We start from the raw sequence: 18,527 nt of genomic DNA, 5'->3' as shown, positions 1-18,527 counted from the left end.
ACAGGTCATTGTGGACTGACCATTCGAATTCATTTAATAGTCCGGAATTTGTCAGTGACAAGTCAAGAGCAGAATAAGTCCCAGTACCAGGGTGTAAATATGTGTTGGAACCATCATTATAAATACATAAGTCATTGTCAGAACAAAAGTCCTCCAACAATTTACCTCTAGTGTAAGGAAAACAGATAGGTATTTGTTTGGATTGTTTCATTACTTTTCCGTGTTGAAAAACGCTTTACATGAAGCACACCCTGATCTTTCATTTCGGATGCTATGTCAAGTTCTGACATATCAGCCAGCAACCGATCACGATCTCTGACAATACCTTTGCTTGTGTTCAGGGTCTTGTGAGCTGAGACCGTGACCGGAATGCCCACAAAAGAATCAATACCCATCAGATTGGTTGCTTGCTGCTTTTTCCCACACTCAACGAGCAGGGCACCCGAACGTAAGCGTCTAAGATTCTTCACATCTCCAGCAATACCTTGAATACCCTTAGATACTGCAAAATTACAAAACAACATAATTCAAAATCAAAAATGTTTCAGAAGCCAATAAATCCAAGACCTAAATTTCAATTTCAAATCATATTTGTGCAATGATATATTTATAATCTATGCACAGGGCTTGGCATGACCAGCCGATTGGTTGAACCGGGCCCATTCAACCTCCCGTCTAGGTGAAGTAAGGGTCGAAGGGGTGTGTTGAGCAAAGGGAACGCAGTCAGAGGTCCTCAGTGCCCTCAACCCCCAGACTCCCGTCCTCCACCGACACAGGGCTGCAACCCACGGCTAACGGGTTGGTGGACCAAATATCCCCCCGGGTCCACTACGGGGTGTCGGCGAGCTCTTGGCGTTACCCAGCACCCACCACGAGGAGGTGGCTCGCCACGGGTGTCTTGTCATACTGAAATTGTAAGCGGTGTGGTGTGATTGTGTTCGCACTTGTTGAACCGACCTTCATCTCAAAGAGTTTACATAATATGTACAACAATGTACATCACTACCGATGGCAGATGTTAAACAAATGGCGGGTTTGAAGACATCAGTACGTAGGATTTTGCAAGGGGCGTTCCATTGATCTTGTTTGTACATAAGTGACGTGATTTAAGCAGTCTGATGCATGCTGATTGTCTCAGTGTTGTTTATGTCTGCTGTTGTGTGTTGTTACAATTACCGTTGTCGCTCTGTCTCTAAATAGCCCATCATCGTAATGTATTTTTGAGTTCCAAGTTCTTACTACAAGACACCTGTTATGGATGTGCTGCTAGAATGCCACTCAAGCAAACCATTGGCTATATAGTTTGAGAATATTTGGGGGAAACTGAAGTTCCGTGGTCAAGAATTAGGGAGGACAAACTAGACATGCTGCAATGACAGGTGCGAACTTAAGCCTACGGTGAGGGTATTTCTACGCATTCGTGGTCATTATCAAACGTAAATGAAAGGCGTAGGTGAAGTGTTTCGATCACAGAATTGTCCTACTCAGTGTTGTTTCATCGACATGACAGTGGTGTCCAGTGAATTGTCTGGTGCAGCTTAGTATTAAACATTTTTGATGTACTGATTCCATTTTGCATCAGGTTATATATTCTGCTGATATAGCGGGATCAATATGGGGAAAAACAACTACTAACACTCTGCTGGGCGTGGGGCTGTTTATTTCCGCCTGGAGAGTATAATTGGCAAGCGACACCTTGTCACAATGAATACAATAATATATTCATACAAAATGACAACGAAATATTAGATAGGAGATAAACCTATTGTGTTTTGAAACAACAACGCTGTGTAACGCTACACAACATAACAGATTTATTATAGACGTGCAGTTAAATGAGCAAATGCGTTAGTGGTCTTGCACTTCAGTATAATGTAGGATCGCCCAAAATTGGGTTAAACCGCCAGTAACTAAGAACAAACACAAAGTATAATACTAAAATACTAATACTATCAAATGTGGTTTTGTGTAATATCTCGGATAATTTCCCAAACTTGCTTAACATTTTGATATTAGACTGTGATAATGAGGAAAAGCCACAATGTCAAGACGTCACACTAGGAAACGCAACGGGTGCGTTTTGGCGCGCAAAATCTCACGAACAGACTGTACAGTTCTTTCGAATTCCTAAAGGAACCCAGTAAGCATTCATTCAAACACAATCTGATACATGAAAGAAAACCTTTGATTCTGTACAGTCACGTGGAACCGACGGACCAACTCTGATGGTTTGTACAAAGCGCACACCTGGATGTTCAAGCAATGTTCTCTCACCTCCTCTCATACCCTTTCTCATTGGTTGGCATTTGCGCAGGTCGATGCTCATGCTGTTGATCACCGGATTGTATGGCCCAAATTCGATTATTTGCAGATCGCGACCATGTAGGTGAAATATTGCTTATTGCGGCGTAAAACTAAACTCACTCACTCACTCATGTGAACAGAGCAATTTCTATCTTATATTATGTCATTTTATGTCTATGCAGACATACGGCGACAAAAGTTTGTTTGCAAACTGCCAGCAAATACTGTTAACACAGTTCTGTTCAAATAACACAAAGAAGAGTAGTCACGAATCCTGTCCTTTTCCAAAGTGAAATTCATGTGTTTATACACAGATAGCCATGTGCTCTCTCAATCTAAACCCATAACTCACAGCAGTCATCCTGTATGGAATGGATGTTGACCTGTCACATTTTGTAATCAGTAAATGCCAAGATAAACCCGGGAGGATCCGGGTACTCACACGGGTCAACCTGCCGATTCATCAAATTCAACAAACGATACAAATTACCCTTTCAAATCGCGTCGATTGCGAAACGAGTGTGTAGAACCTGTTCTTAAATAAAGGCAATGCCGGGAATGTTTGAAAAATGTTTTTCAGGCTTTCATATCAATATGATGAATCTGACACAAGATGAAAGCGCATTTATCACACGTACACGCCTGCACCTGGCTGGATATTAAAGCTCAGATGAAAAAAATGCACTTTAAGGGGTGTTTTCACAGGAGGAAATATTGACGTTTTTTCTTTCTTTTTTTTTTTACCAACATTCGTAAATATAAGTACAAAGTCAAATACATGCTATAATTATTCATATACCCTCAACTAATTAAATAACGTGAAGATTGTAAAGTTTGGGTTTTTAGTTTAAAAAATATGGAACATTCCAAATAATTACGTACAGACGTGCTTATTCAAATTCAACTCTCATATGTAATCTTGCTCACCTACAAAAGTTTCACTTCCTGTATGAGCAGTGAACTGGCAACAGTTGACTTCCTATATCTGCAAGGTAGAAAGCACAAACTCGATAGTTTTGAAAATAAGGCAAAACGACGTGCAGTTTATACACTTTGTGGAAAAATTCCACCGACTTGTCCTAAAATACAGGATGAAATCTTAGATACAATAAATGTCTCGAAAACAACACTTAATGTAGCTCTGGCAGAAATGGGGTTTGGTTACAACAAAAGCGGAGATGATAGAGCTGTGTTTGCAGACAAGTACTGAGTCTTGTCCATGTGATCAGCTTATCCCAGAACAGTTGCCCATGCTGGTGCCCTGAGCCTGAGCGGGACTGACTGTGTTTTGTGACTTTGTTTTTGAAACCGAGAGATCTGATGGCGACTTCGAGATTGCGTAATTTGGATAACGCCAGTTACCATAACCTGCGTGTCCCTGGTACCATCACACCCACCACGAGCAAACTCAATGTTGAGTTGTAGGATGTTTTCACTCCCTGTAATGTGCTTTAGAGGCAATCAGAAACAAGGCCCCAGCTCATGGAAAGTGGGACACAAAAAGCCAATCAAGTACATCACTGACGAACCGACTGCACAACGAGGCCACATAGTTCTGCATACACCAGTACGGCACCGTGGGCTCAATCCCGTCGAGCTGATCTGGGGTTACTGCAAGGATTGTATTGCTCGCAATAATACATCGTTCTAGCTTTCAGACACTTAAAGGGCTTGTGTATGATTCTTTTGCGAGAATTACACCAGAAGTGTGACAAAAGGTTGAAGCCCGTGTTCTCAAAATAAAGGACGAATACCGTCTACGGGACGGCGTTAACGTCAACTGAGTTCCACCCGTTGTAATTCCGCTAGAGGCCTCGACCAGCAGTGATACTGATACTTGATATTTTGAGACGGTCCCTGACATGTACTGCTCGTGCCTTACATAACGCTTTCACTCTATTTGCCAGCCAGATGGGTCTCAGTCTAGACTGTTTCTTAAAAGTGTTGCAACTAAGTTTTCGATATTTTATAAGTAATCACTATGGCTTGGGAATGGTACATCGTGATTACTCATATGCCATATTAGGTCGAGGTGGTGTCAATGATTACATGTGTGTTTTGAATCTGAAATATCAGCCATTATCAAATTATTGTCAAAAAAACACACAAAAAACACAAAACACAAAAAACACAAAAAAACACAAAAAACACAAAAACACCCCATTTTTTTAGTTATCCGACAAGATGGATGTGGCCAATCAAGCTGCTTCTGGTAAACAACGCCCCGATTTTTCACTGGGGGAAACAGACCATTTCGTGGCCCGTTAGCTAAGCCACCAAACACTCTGGACTTGAAGTTGGTGTTGAATCGCGTAACATTCTGTATGCAATTATTGTCAACCTATCCCATTTGGTATTCGGTAAACGTAAAGTATAACAACTAATCGGGCCACATGTCATCGTAACTGGTGATCGATGCTCATGCTGTTGATCACTGGATTGTTTATATAAATTCCATATAAATTGAATATGGCTGACTTCAACGTTAACCAAAAACATACACACAAATGGTTGTTTGTAGCGTGTATTTAGGATTTGTTGCAGGTCTGATGAAAGTGCTGCCATCATTAACCATTCAGAAGACACACTTTGACAACGTGATTTCTTCAACACGCCGGGTGGCTCCTTACAAATTTCCAGTGTTGGCCTAGGGACAATCATGTGAGGATCACGTCGTAAACTTTACATGACCTAGACAGCTTCGAGAACAGCTGACGTCACGTGATACCGAAACACGAGCACTGACTGACTCACTTACACAAAATATGATCACTTGTAGACAAGTCAAAACATTGAGTACACAACCGTCTAGTTTCCTTTTGACTGAGATCCTTCCCATTGTGCAGCTTACTACAATAACCTGTCCAAAAGTTGAGACCAATTCATTTAACTGGATGCATAAGTATTAATCAGTATTTTTTGATACATCTAAGCAATTGAATATTGCAACACTGCACTTATTCTAATCCTTGCTAACACGTCTTGAAGCGTGCCCTATCGTACAGCAAGCTCGGACAAAAGATGTCGTACAGCGACCACGGACATCTCAAACCGAGGTTCTGCATCTAGAAACGTTTGGCGGTCTGGTACGGAACTGACATCATATCAATCACGCTGTGCGTTACAGAACAGCGCTGAATAAGCGCATACAACACATACCAGATGTAACCAGTGAACCAGTTACATTGTGAATCATCACAACAGAGACAGTCTGTGACGTCTTAGTAAAGGTCATGCTGCCTACACCTCGCCAGAAAACACAGAAATGCGGTACTATTAAAGTTTCAAATTAAAATTCATTTGTAAATACCATTCTTATGAAACAAGGACCCATAGTGTAACAATAGTTGTTTGTGATGTCAAAATAGGAGATCGGACATATGTTTGTCACTGGTACGTCAGATTTAGACATTTCTTCCACTGGTCTACTATACAACTTTCAGAATACTTCACGGGGAACTTTCAGATTGTCGCTTTGATCAAACAACTTCTGAGTCGGAGTGGTATTTTGAAATCTTGGTAAAAAGAAGATATTCAAGTCTGTCCGAGTAGCTCTGATATTGAAATGAAAACGCTGGAGCTGCTAGGATAGTTTTTACTCGGATGATTCTTGGCAAGAAGACATGTAGGTTGTAGAAGACTGGCATGAGAATACATGTATGACGTAGTTGTTCTTGTCAGAACGCCCAGACATTAGAATGGAGGCGGCAAGAGTGGTCGCACTGTTCGTGATTGTGAAAAAAGCAATGAAACGACTAAAACATTCTGTACATTACCGTTTCCCGTCTTCAGTCTTTTTTCAAATCTATTTCCGAAAACTAAAACGCATTATACTAATAATAATTATTGCACAAGCACGAGATCTGCGTTTTCCTCTCTTCATAGTACATTGGACTAAACCATACCCACCATGAACTATGTTTACAGAAATGTTCCAATGCTGGTTTATGAAAGTGATGGTCCTCAAGTACTGTAAAACACAAGCTGCTCATTGGCAGTTATGAAAGTGTTGAGATTGGTACAGGGCGACATATTTTTCTGTGAGTTAACTGATTTGTCCTGTTTTCGGAGACGTGTTATCAGTTCATGTTTAGGTCACAGAAACAGATCCATCCACAATGGATCTAAGCAAACTTTAATGAATGGATTATATTTATTCCTAGATCACCCCAGAAGAAATACAGTCAAAATTCTGTGGTAAAATTATCCATGTCTGTAATCTCATCATTTTTTGTGCATGTTTCAAGAGTTCTGTCATGTGTTAATTCTCCTTCCAAAGTAGGTAACATGCTGTCTGAAAATTCTGGCATTTTCTTTCAGCAAATATTTCTATCAAGATCACTTTGGAAAGGTCATATTTTTCTCTAGTTATGCTTTAACTGGCAAAGTGGCTTTGGGCCTTGACTTGAAACACATCTTGTGTGACATGGGTTAGAATAGCTTTACTATTTGAAGTTAAAACAGAATAACTCATTCACTTCTTTAACGCTGCATTACTGAGGCTCTTCAAAACGAACATAACTCACCCATCCCTTTAACACTACGTTACCGAGGCCCTTCAAAACGAACATTACCCACTCACTTCTTTAACGCTGCGTTACTGATGCATTACTCACGACACAACATCTCTCACTCACTTACAACACACCATAACTCACACACTTCCAACACAGCATCACTCACTCACTTACGATGCAGCATAAATGACTAATGACACAACATAGCTCACACATGACATAACATCACTCACACACTTACGACACAACATAACCCACTGACACAACATAACTAACACACTTATGACACTGCTTTACTTACTTACGGCACAACATAACTGACACACTTGTTACAAAGCATGACTCACTGACAACACAACATAACTCACACACTGACGACACAGAACAACTTATCCCCTACACAACATAAATCGCTCACGACATAGCATAGCTCAATCACTTTGGCACAGCATATCTCATAGTGCTGAATGACATTGTTTGTGGAGCGACGTGTAGAGAGACACCCGCTGAATGAAAGAATGTTTCAAATTGTATTATTGTACAAGTGCTGAATGACATTGTTTGTGGAGTGACGTGTGGAGCGACGTGTAGAGAGACATCTCTTGAATGAAAGAATGTTTGTATTATTGTACAAGTGCTGAATGACATTGTTTGTGGAGCGACGTGTGGAGCGACGTGTAGAGAGACATCTCTTGAATGAAAGAATGTTTGTATTATTGTACAAGTGCTGAATGTCATTGTTTGTGGAGTGACGTGTGGAGCGACGTGTAGAGAGACACCTGCTGAATGAGAGAATGTTTGTATTATTGTACAAGTGCTGAATGACATTGTTTGTGGAGTGACGTGTGGAGCGACGTGTAGAGAGACATCTCTTGAATGAAAGAATGTTTGTATTATTGTACAAGTGCTGAATGACATTGTTTGTGGAGTGACGTGTGGAGCGACGTGTAGAGAGACATCTCTTGAATGAAAGAATGTTTGTATTATTGTACAAGTGCTGAATGACATTGTTTGTGGAGTGACGTGTGGAGCGACGTGTAGAGAGACATCTCTTGAATGAAAGAATGTTTGTATTATTGTACAAGTGCTGAATGACATTGTTTGTGGAGTGACGTGTGGAACGACGTGTAGAGAGACATCTCTTGAATGAAAGAATGTTTGTATTATTGCACAAGTGCTGAATGACATTGTTTGTGGAGAGGCATGTAGAGAGACAACTCTTTCAGCTATTGATTATTACATCTATATGTGCCACACGACATACTTGGTGGTTATCATTCACAGGATCCAGAAAGTTTTGAAGTGTAAAACTTGGCATAACAGAAGCAATTGCCTCTTCAACACGTTGGTGTAGATGTGACTTCGTAAATGAATTACATATAATATATCATGGAAATTTCTCACTTCTTGTTAATGTTTTACGGTGAAATATTTATTTTTGTTTGGTTTTGGTGGAGAGAATCAAACTGGTCGAGTGTACACAGGTTCATTTCCACAGGCATCTAGTTCAAATCTACTGACCCCCTCAAAGCCTTGCCGTGCTTTGACGAACTGGAACTAAAGGCTTATTTCAATTAATCTCGCGGCAGCATCGTACCACAATATCCAACATGAAGCTCAAGCGGAGAACATAGGGCACGTGAGCACTGGACAAGTATACACAAAATATGATCATTGTTCATTGTGTATACAACGATACCCTCAATGTACCAAATGACACCAACAAAAAAACAAAACAAAACAAACAAGTTCTATGGATAATCAACTTCTTTATTGCATTGGGTGCGACGTTTCAGTGCAGGTACTAACACCGTTATCGAGCAAGTGATGCATAGAGTTGTAACATGGAGAATATATACATAAGTGTATATATACAGCTGACAAGGTTGGTGTACATTGGATTGCTGGTGAGTGATTTGAGCAGAGTAGGTAGGTATACTGAGTAACAGTGAGTGAGTGAGTTTAGTTTTACGCCGCACTCAGCAATATTCCAGGTATATGACGGCGGTCTGTAAATAATCGAGTCTGGACCAGACAATCCAGTGATCAACAACATGAGAATCGATCTGCGCCATTGGGAACCGATGACGTGTCAACCAAGTCAGCGAGCCTGACCACCCGGTCGCCTCTTACGACAAGCCCAGTCGCCTGGCAAGCATGGGTTGCTAAAGACCGATTCTACCGCGGGACCATCAGGTGTCAGAGTGACAGTGGCTAAAACATTATGTTGAATGAGTTGTTGTGTAGGCTAACATACATCAGTGAGGCACAGTGGATCGTAAGGAAACAAACATGAACAGAGAATGAGTTTATACAATAGATAAGTTGGTGTATACTGACATGGTTGAATAGACTAGGTTCATGTATATATTGATTGGTTGTGATTACAATGCACAAAAGGGTTGCATAGAAGCCAGTGGACGGGGCTTGGGTTGACAGGCTGATGAGATAAAATATCCTTGATCCCTGTTCGTGGTGAGATTGAAGCGTTGGATGTTGCAACATGGTGAATACTTACATAGTTGCTCAATCGTTTTACAAACATTACTTGTACGGGTTGAAAAAAGAGAGAAGATTGATTTATTGTTTTTAACACCACGCGTTGTTTTTCGTCAATGCATGCGATCCGAAGGATGTATGGCTGTTTATTCGCTATAGTTCAAGTTCAAGTATGTTTATTCATGCCATTAGGCTGTTTTCCCATCTACATGTACATTGCAATACATAATTCTTACACAATTTTGACAATAATCATATATTCAATGATGTTTGCCTTCTTTTAAGGCTATGTAACAAGCATTTACATACTTTGAATATTAGGGCATGGTTGTCTGTCGTCATGAGGAGCTTAAACTTGAAGATATTTGGGTTGCTACAAAAATACAATGGGAAATATAATTTTCTTAAGTCATTATAATGTTCGCACACAAGTAGAAAATGATACTCGTTTTCCACGTCTAATTCACACAGTGGACATATTCTTAAACAATAGTCAACATTCGGCCATCTGCCTTCATTTACGTTTATAGTAATGGCAGTTAAGCATTTTTCAGGAGATAGAAGACTTTTGTACTCCTTATATAATCTATATCTTGAGCTATTTTGTAGAACTCCATTCCAAGATTGATAAAACATGTTTATAGCAACATCTTTGAAGCGTCGAAGAAATATCAACTTATTTCCAACTGATTGGCTAATCCATGCAAAATCAAACCCATGGTTAAGCAGCAAAAGACGTATTGATGAAGCATAGTTTGTGTATCAATGCTTATCTAAATTAACCAACATGTCATATGTTTTCTTAGGTATTCGATTATTGGGCATTTCAATTAACTTTAACCAATATTTTAAAACCCGACAGAAGGCATTAATATATAGTGGGTATTGGCCACATTCGCCGTACGCTATAGCATTTGGCATTTGTCGACCAACATTTAGAAATCTTTTACAAGCTGTGATATGTACATCTTCAGTTTTCACGAATCTATTCAGTCCCCACACCTCAAAGCCGTATAATAAAATAGGTTCAACCTGTGAGTCAAAATTTAAAAAAAATACAGTGTGGTCAACAGTATTCAGTTTATTCAAGTTGTGGAGGATTTGCATCAGTGCACGTTTACCTCGCACACCTAAGTCAGATGCACATACAGTCATTTCAGAAGTAGAAGAAAAAATAATACCAAGATACCTGTATGTATTAACAGTTGAGGTCATTTCATTTTTATAGAACATTTTTTCACATTTTGCTAAACGACCACCCTTTCTAAATACAACAATCTTAGTTTTATTTACTTAGTCTCCAAGTAGCAGCAAAATTTTCTAAAACATTGAGTTGTTTCTGTAATCTAGAGATGGTATTTCATACTAGAATGACATCACCATCAAATACCAGTAGTAATATTTCAAGCATATCAGGAAATAGTTGAACACCATATTTTCCATTCGAGATAATATCATCTGACAGTTCGTTGATGAAAAAGAAAAAAGGGATTGGACTTAATACACAACCTTGTTTCAGACCAACTGGACAGTCGAAGTAGTTTGTATAACTTTTCTTGCTAAATCGTGCACAAGTTTTAACTGATTTATATATTCCTCGAAGGGCTGCCAGCATTTTACCATAGACGCCTGCACGTCTGAGACATTACCATAATTTAACACGATTGACAGAGTCAAATGCTTTTCTTTAAAATCAACGACTGCAACGTATAATTTCTTTCGTTTTTTTATAGACACTTCTGTATAATTGCATTAAGTGTAAATATATGATCGACAGTGGAATAGCCCTGTGTAAAACCAGCTTGAGTTTCAGCTATCTTGTCCTTTAGATTGGCCCAAATCGTCAGTCTGGTATTTAGCACACTGGTATATATTTTACTAACTACAGACAATAAGGAGATACCTCTGTACTTATCAGGATTGTTTATATTTCCTTGTTTATGGAGAGGGATGATAGTGGCTATTGTCCAGTCTTCAGGAAACGACCCTGTAAGAAGGGCATTATATGTTTTTCACAACATTTCAACATTTCACATATAACAGCATCATTGCCGGGCGATTTACCATTCTTCAAATGATTAAGGCTGTGAGTGTTTCTTTATCCGTGATGGGTGATTCCTTCACGACATTATCAATGTCATCTGCAACCATGTCATGATCATCTTCATTAACCACAATATCATTATCATTAGTTGTACCACTCGCAGTTTTACAGTGAAACATATCACGAAAATGATCAAACCAAGTTTCCTCACTTATATTGTTCGTTACTTCTCGTCTGAGCGAAATGTTTCTGAGAGTTCTCCAGAACATAGCTGAATTTGACAAATTTGCTTTCAGCTTGTTTTTGGTCTGGTTTTGATAATACACTTTGCTGAATTTGCAAATGGACTTATACTGATTTCTTAGTTTACAGTATGCACTTTTGTTCTGATGAGTTCTGCTTTTGCGATAAACTCTTAGACTCTTGCGTGCTGCTTTTTTAGAGTGGATTTCTGTATTAGCCTTCATACGTCTATTTTCAGCTCACACGTGTACACAGTTCTGCATACTGTGTAATACTATATGTTTATCCCAGTCAAAATCTGTTTTGGTTTTATGCAATTTGGTCGGTCTTAATTTTATGACCAGTCTGTTTCAGGTGATTTATCTTCACCTCACTGATCTTCAACCCAATGTCGCCATGTCATGTTGCTACCGGGCAATGGAGTGGACTAGGGGTTAAAGCGGTCACTCGTCTCGCTGAGGACCTGGGTCCGATTGTCCACATGGGTTTAATGTGTGAAGTCCATTTCTGGTGTCCTCCGTCGTGACATCGCTGGCATATTGCTAAAAGCGGCGTAAAACCCAAGTCACTCACTGAGTCATGTTGCTACTGCCTGGTAGATGGAGTTTATATTGCTAAAAGCAGTGTAAAACCCAAGTCACTCACTGAGTCATGTTGCTACTGCCTGGTAGATGGAGTTTATATTGCTAAAAGCAGTGTAAAACCCAAGTCACTCACTGAGTCATGTTGCTACTGCCTGGTAGATGGAGTTTATATTGCTAAAAGCAGTGTAAAACCCAAGTCACTCACTGAGTCATGTTGCTACTGCCTGGTAGATGGAGTTTATATTGCTAAAAGCAGTGTAAAACCCAAGTCACTCACTGAGTCATGTTGCTACTGCCTGGTAGATGGAGTTTATATTGCTAAAAGCGGCGTAAAACCCAAGTCACTCACTGAGTCATGTTGCTACTGCCTGGTAGATGGAGTTTATATTGCTAAAAGCAGTGTAAAACCCAAGTCACTCACTGAGTCATGTTGCTACTGCCTGGTAGATGGAGTTTATATTGCTAAAAGCAGTGTAAAACCCAAGTCACTCACTGAGTCATGTTGCTACTGCCTGGTAGATGGAGTTTATATTGCTAAAAGCAGTGTAAAACCCAAGTCACTCACTGAGTCATGTTGCTACTGCCTGGTAGATGGAGTTTATATTGCTAAAAGCAGTGTAAAACCCAAGTCACTCACTGAGTCATGTTGCTACTGCCTGGTAGATGGAGTTTATATTGCTAAAAGCAGTGTAAAACCCAAGTCACTCACTGAGTCATGTTGCTACTGCCTGGTAGATGGAGTTTATATTGCTAAAAGCAGTGTAAAACCCAAGTCACTCACTGAGTCATGTTGCTACTGCCTGGTAGATGGAGTTTATATTGCTAAAAGCAGTGTAAAACCCAAGTCACTCACTGAGTCATGTTGCTACTGCCTGGTAGATGGAGTTTATATTGCTAAAAGCGACGTAAAACCCAAGTCACTCACTGAGTCATGTTGCTACTGCCTGGTAGATGGAGTTTATATTGCTAAAAGCAGTGTAAAACCCAAGTCACTCACTGAGTCATGTTGCTACTGCCTGGTAGATGGAGTTTATATTGCTAAAAGCAGTGTAAAACCCAAGTCACTCACTGAGTCATGTTGCTACTGCCTGGTAGATGGAGTTTATATTGCTAAAAGCAGTGTAAAACCCAAGTCACTCACTGAGTCATGTTGCTACTGCCTGGTAGATGGAGTTTATATTGCTAAAAGCAGTGTAAAACCCAAGTCACTCACTGAGTCATGTTGCTACTGCCTGGTAGATGGAGTTTATATTGCTAAAAGCAGTGTAAAACCCAAGTCACTCACTGAGTCATGTTGCTACTGCCTGGTAGATGGAGTTTATATTGCTAAAAGCAGTGTAAAACCCAAGTCACTCACTGAGTCATGTTGCTACTGCCTGGTAGAGGAGTTTATATTGCTAAAAGCAGTGTAAAACCCAAGTCACTCACTGAGTCATGTTGCTACTGCCTGGTAGATGGAGTTTATCTAGCATCAATCTGAGTTCCCAGGCCAAGGACCTGCTGTTGCTGTATCATTACTTTGTTCAACTTGGATTTTGTATTTTTCATGTTCTAAGTTAAGATATTTTCACATCAAATTGTATTCAATACATCAATGTCATTTTAGCAGAGATTATCAGTTTTGATCCGTAAATTACATGGACAAATCCACAATGTAAGTAGTGACCTTCCTGAACAGGACATCGTTATATTCTGATATATGTGTACTGCCATTTGCTGCAGTTTTACATCAGAGCATCCCCTGTATCCAGACAGCCCTTATAACATGTGGCACAGCTTCGCTAATAGTGTCGTTATATAGCAAAGGCAGAATCGTGGGTGGACAGATATATCCGTATTTGACTTCTGTCCATGGTGATATGTGCTATATATCCATATTTGACGTCTGTCTAGCTAGAGGAACATTATGAACACACATATTGTCAAGATAGCAAAGTGTGTGTGGTCCATAGTACCACTGATTTCTACAGGCCTGCCTGTCATACGTTTTGTTTTGACAAGATAAAAAATGGTGTCTGACCCATAGTACTACTGTGTTCTACAAGCCTGCCTGTCTGACACACGTTTTGTTTTGACAAGGTAACAAAGTGTGTCTGGTCCAAAGTACTACTGTGTTCTACAAGCCTGTCTGCCTGCCACACGTTTTTTATTGACAAGATAACAAAGTGTGTCTGGCCCAAAGAACTACTGTGTTCTACAAGCCTGCCTGCCACACGTTTTGTTTTGACAAGATAACAAAGTGTGTCTGGCCCAAAGTACTACTGTGTTCTACAAGCCTGTCTGCCACACGTTTTGTTTTGACAAGATAACAAAGTGTGTCTGGCCGAAAGTACTACTGTGTTCTACAAGCATGCCTGCCTGCCACACGTTTTGTTTTGACAAGATAACAAAATGTGTCTGACCCATAGTGCTACTGTGTTCTACAGGCATCCCTGGCACATGTTTTGTATTGACAAGATAAAAAAGTTTGTCTGGCCCATAGCACGACTGTGTTCTACAGGCCTGCCTGAAACGGAAAGGTATGATTTATTTATTTTTTTAAAAAATAAATAATTAAGTCTTAGATAAGTTAGTTTTCTGTATAATTCCACAAATATCAAGACATAGATATTGGCTACCACACTGATTTGCACCCAGCGTCTATTCTTATGTAGAGAGATCAGATGCAAATGAGACCTTTCTTCTCCCACACTGCTAGGGTTAAGTTGATATTCTAGTGGATGCATACAGTAGTTAGGGTTGAATTAGTTCCAACAATGTGCTATTTTGATTTAGAACTTGAACTAAAGCAGCATTGGTAGACTGGTTCACTGGACATTCTGAGCAAGGATGAAAGCAACGGTTCGTTCTTATTGGGTGGAAATGTGTAGTCCCTGATGTGGACGATGTTATTATACGTATGCCTGATCACTCGTGGGAGGTTGAGAAGGTTCTTTTTTCTTTTAAACATATTTATTCCAGAGAATGGATTGGGTACAAGTTATTCCAACTTAGTGAAACCCTCTCCTACATACAATGCTTACATGCATGAAGTGAAACAAACTATGTACAGGAATAGAAAGATATATACAAAAGGAGAATAAGCCATATAAAACAAATAATTATAGTGAATACATCATTTCCTTACATGGGTAACATTATATCCAATCAATGAACCTTTTAGATTTTAATATATATTTTTGAACTTCTTTAAAAATCTGGATATTATCATGGTACGGAAGATCTGCACTGCCATTTAATAATAACTGTAGGTTTGCTGGTACTCTATTGCTACAAATTCTGTTAATGTTGTGAAACAGTTGTTGTCTGATATTAGAATATAAAGTACATTTCATAAAATAATGATGAGGGTTTTCACAGGTAAATTTACACTTACATTCAGAGCACTCTGTAAGACCATTTCTGCAAAGATCATCATTTAATCTACTTTTTGAGTATCTTAGCTGGGTCTGAATTACGTTGAGTTTCCTCTTACCAAATGAGAAATATCCTAGTGCTTTTGACATATGTGAGCTTATATGCGATTTAAAACTTTTAAGTGAGTCTGATTCTTTAACATATAAGGGGAGATTATTCCAAATTTCTGAAGATGATGGAAAAAAACGATTGACTGTAGAGACTTGTGCGGGAATAAGACAGGGAAAGATCACGAATGTTTATAAGATTATAATTTGTCTTAGATTCAACAGTTTGAGGCAAAAGATCATCAAGGTAGACTGGAGCCTTCTTGTTGTAGATGTTATAGAATAAAGACAGTTTTCGAAATGTTCTTCTCTCTTTGAACAATTGCCAACCTGTTTCACGTAACAGAGATTCTCTAGTGGCATACTTTGGTAAACCAGTAACTATCCTCGCGGCCTCAAACTGAACTTTTCCAATTTTATCAGTTAAGTCTACCGAACAACCATCCCACAATTCACAAGCATATTCAAGATGTGGTCTTATAAATCCAACATAAATTTTATTTAGAGTGTCTCTGTTTAACGTGAACTTTAATTTTCTCATTGATGAAACCATCAAAGACGTTTATTTCCTCACAATATTTTCAATATGAGCATTCCATTTACAATCAGAAGAAAGTATTACTCCGAGATGTTTGTGAGAGTTTTCGAATCGAACACATTGATTTTGAAATTCTAAATTCAGAACTGCTTTGTTATTCTTAAGACTGAAAAGTAAAGCTTCTGTTTTGTTGGGATTGTATGTCACAAGCCAACCTTTCGCCCAACACGATACAATTTGTAGATTCCTAGTGAGCGTATCTTGCATAAGTCTGTGATTGATAGATGAAAATCCCATTGATGTATCATCGGCGAACAAGCGTGCAGCACAGTCTAGTTCATCGGCAACATCATTAACGTACACTATAAACAGAAAGGGGCCGAGGACTGATCCCTGGGGTACCCCCGCTGCAAGAGATTCGGGGTTTGATAATGAACCATTTAAAAATACCTTTTGAGTTCTACCACTGATGTAACACTGAATCCACTTAAGTAATTCTTCACATATGCCGTAGCTAATTAATTTATGCAGTAATCCTCTGTGCCATACTCTGTCAAAGGCCTTTGAAACATCACAAAAAACCATGCAATAGTCTTCACGTCTATCTAGAGCTGAACAAATATTGTTGTATAGTTCTATTCACTGATGAGTCGTAGAATGGCCTACTTGGAATCCTGATTGATATTTATATAACAATCTGTTGTCCTGAAAATAATTAGACATATGCTTCATGACAATTCTTTCTAAGATTTTTCCTAAACAACTGATTAATGAAATGGGTCTGTAATTACTACAACTAGATTTATCTCCCTTTTTATAAAGCGGCATGACATGGGCTTCCTTCCATCTACTAGGATAGGTACCAGAACATAACGACTTATTAAATAAAAGGCACAATGGTTTACTAATAGAGTCTGCAATACATTTCAATAGTTTATGACTTATACGATCAAGTCCGCTCGCTTTGTTAACACGTAAGCATTTAATGATATCAGCAATTTCACGTTCATCTACTACAATATAACCCAATTTACTAGTTGTACGCAATTCAAGTAAGGGAAGTGGTTTGTCTTTTTCATCTATTTGCAAATATACATATGGAAATTAATTAAGCAACACCAAATTCAAAGACACATAAAAACTTAACAAAGTTTAACGAAGTAATTTTGATGATTGATTATTCAATTTTGATGTATTGACATACAGCATGAGCTTTTCATGGGTTGATATGACGCGCGTGAAGCTTGCACAGCGCACGTGCATTGCTTTAACCTCAACTTTCGAAAAATGCACTTTTTCCCTGGGGTGTTTACAAGCGCAGGTTGTCGATTGCATTCGGTTTTTCATTCATTTTATTGTCATGGCACGTAGGAAATTATCAGAGGCCACTCGTTGGCAAATAATCGGCATGAGGAATGCTGGTATGTCTCTAAGACAAATCGGGACTCAAATCGGACGACATCATTCCATAATTTCAAAACTTTTGAAAAAATACCGGGCCACTAATGAAGTTAAAGACCTGCCTAGACCAGGAAGACCCAGGAAGACCACAGTCCGGGAGGACAGAGCTTTACTGAGACTTGTACGGCGCAGGTCCTTCGACTCGAGCTCTCGGTTGAGACAGGAGTGGCTTCCAGGGAGACCCATCTCGAACAGGACTGTTCGGAATCGTCTGAAAGCTGCAGGATACCGGGCAAGGAGGCCAATCAAGCGACCCAGACTGTCTCCAGCCCATAAGGCAGCCCGACTGGCCTGGTGTAATGACCGTTTGCACTGGAACATTGCCTCTTGGAGGAAGGTCCATTTCTCAGATGAGAGCCGGTTCTTGCTGCACATGGTGGACGGTCGTACTCGGGTCTGGAGGCAGAGGAACACAGCAATGGCTCCACAGAACATCCAGGAGACTGTGGCCTTTGGGGGAGGTTCCGTTATGGTATGGGGGTGCATTTCCATGAACTGCAAGTTGGATATCATTACCATCCGTGGCAACCTTAACGGTGTTCGTTACCAACAGGAGGTTCTTGACAGGGCTGTGGTACCTCATTTTGAGAACCATCCTCTGGCAACGAGACCCATATTTATGGACGACAATGCTAGACCTCACAGGGCGCATGCTGTAAATGATTTTTTGCGGCAAAATGCAATTGACAGAATTCCATGGCCTGCCATGAGCCCTGACCTCAACCCCATTGAACATTTGTGGGACTTTATTGGCCGTCGTGTGAGGCAGAGAGACCCACCAGTCCATAATCTCAACGAATTGACGGCTGCCCTGCATGAGGAGTGGAACAGGATCCCCCAGAATCAGATCCGGAGACTCATCCAAGGAATGAG

The sequence above is a fragment of the Haliotis asinina genome, chromosome 13, assembly GCF_037392515.1.
Source record: "Haliotis asinina isolate JCU_RB_2024 chromosome 13, JCU_Hal_asi_v2, whole genome shotgun sequence".
Taxonomy (NCBI): Eukaryota; Metazoa; Mollusca; class Gastropoda; order Lepetellida; family Haliotidae; genus Haliotis; species Haliotis asinina.
The sequence above is the reverse complement of the archived record's forward strand: the minus strand, read 5'-3'. Positions refer to the sequence as shown.